Raw genomic sequence first — 2,013 nt, forward strand, 5'->3', positions numbered from 1 at the left:
AAACACTTATTGAAAATGTTTGATTTTGCTCAAGTGCTCCATCACGACCCGTTCATTTTGGACCCGCTCGCGAGCGCCCCCTAGCGTTCGAGAGAGCGCTTTCTCTGGTTCTCCTCGCTACACGTTCGCCCGGTTCATGTGTTTGATTTACAGGCTTACAGCGACACCTGCCTGCCAACTGGGAGAACTTCTCCTCGCCACTGGTCGCAGAACGAGAAAATTCACTCGACAGCGGAGCCTTAATTTTCAACGCCCAGTCCAGAGAGAGGGAAAAGGTGTCCACGCTGTCCAGGACGCTGTGCGTGGCTGTATTAAAGCTCGACTTGAGTTCATTTTGATTTGATTTGAAAGAAAGACCGAAACGTCGGACTTCATCGGTGCTCGATTCCAAGTCCCGGCCGTGCTCTCATCCTGCTCTCGGATATGAACTCAACAGCCTGCGTGTTACGGAAGAAGCTCAGCAGAGCGGCTTGTTATTCTCCCAAACTGACCCTTATTTTAGTGCAAATTCAGCGGCTTTAATACAGATTTAAACCTTTTTGACCGCCGTGGACAAATCTGGATGGGGACGGGTGTGTTAAGGCATCATTAGAGTCCGTTCAGGAGGTTTAAACGAGAGGGAAAAGGTAAATGGACGCTGTCGCTTCTGCCACTGTAGTTAATGGTGCCGGTGCTGTTTGTTTACCTTTGGCTGGCCGGGGTTATAAAGCTGTTTAATTCATGTTTCTCATCTGTTGGTGCCACATTGCGAAGCTTCTTACGACCGCTGGACATCTCCACTACGAGGCTGAAGTCCGCTTCCTATTCCTCCAGCTACTTGTTCGAATTTCCCCGGTCCACCTTAAATGCTGCAGCAGTTTCCATTGTGGCCCCTGAGCCTGAGAACGTAACTGCTACACGGTTTAAGGTGGAACGGGTGAATTCAAACAAGAAGCTGGCCAGGCTGGCCTCAATCTAGTGTATAGTGAAGGAGACCTTACGTGTTTACTTATTATATAATTTCATAACTTCTCTGCCTGTGATTTTACTAAAGGCATGACGGCGGAGCTGATCATGCTGAGGTTTGTTGAAACAGCTCAGTGCCTGCTGCTCAAACTGCTTTACCCTGCTGTTGTCTGTGGTCAGTTTGGCCCCATCTCAGTGTTTAACGTCTCTAGGTAAATGATTGACGTCGTTTTTTGCTTCCTTCATGATTTAACCGGTGCAACTAGGTAAACAGAAAATACCATGACATTTTGTACACACGTGTTCTTCGGGGTCAGTTTGATCCCAGGGTGTTACAGCTGTTTAAAACATAGGAAATCGCCGTATTTTGCACACATTTGTTTGGAATGTTTTGGAGGATACTAAATATGCACTTTGATTATCTTCAGATAACACCCCTCTGCTTTGCCTTACAACCCAAGTCTAACTGCTTAGATATTTTCCAAAGGTTCGGATCGACCCCAAAGACAAAGGACGTTAGTAAATTTGAGGATAACAGGAGGATTGAGATGTTTCTGTCCACACTGTTGAAGTGCTCAGCAAGAATGTGTTGTCAACCTGTCAACACGAGTAAGCAATGGTTTTGCAGCTGAGGATAGTGCAGTGTTTATCCATCCATTTTCTAAGCCGCTTCTCCGTCAGGGTCGCGGGGGGAGCCTATCCCAGCAGTCTTCGGGCGGAAGGCAGGATACACCCTGGACAGGTCGCCAGTCCATCGCAGGGCAGACAGACAGACACAGACAGTCACTCACACCTGGGGCAATTTAGCACATCCAATTTGCCTGACTGCATGTCTTTGGACTGTGGGAGGAAACCGGAGAACCCAGAGGAAACCCACACAGACACGGGGAGAACATGCAGACTCCACACAGAGAGAACCCCGGTCACCCGGCCGGGGAATCGAACCCAGGCCCTCCTCGCTGTGAGGCGACAGCGCCACCCACCACGCCACCGTGCCGCCCTGCAGTGTTTATATATTAAATAAATAAATAAATAAAAACAGCCATGCATTTTTATAACCACACAATA

At 48.3% G+C, this 2,013-nt stretch overlaps 1 protein-coding gene across 4 annotated transcripts in view; it reads left to right on the plus strand.

The window, feature by feature from the left end:
- The first annotated feature begins 236 nt into the window (after positions 1 to 236).
- Positions 237 to 2,013, plus strand: part of zfyve27 (zinc finger, FYVE domain containing 27) — a 22,178-nt gene continuing 20,401 nt past the window's right edge. For 2 of the 4 annotated variants that reach the window (XM_017712828.2, XM_017712830.2), the window contains exon 1: positions 240 to 626. The gene's annotated coding sequence lies outside the window, so the exon portion shown is untranslated. Of the gene's footprint in view, positions 627 to 2,013 lie in introns of all 4 variants that reach the window. The other 2 variants (XM_017712827.2, XM_017712831.2) reach the window with 2 other exon arrangements.

Source organism: Pygocentrus nattereri, chromosome 12 (genome assembly GCF_015220715.1).
Source record: "Pygocentrus nattereri isolate fPygNat1 chromosome 12, fPygNat1.pri, whole genome shotgun sequence".
Classification (NCBI taxonomy): Eukaryota; Metazoa; Chordata; class Actinopteri; order Characiformes; family Serrasalmidae; genus Pygocentrus; species Pygocentrus nattereri.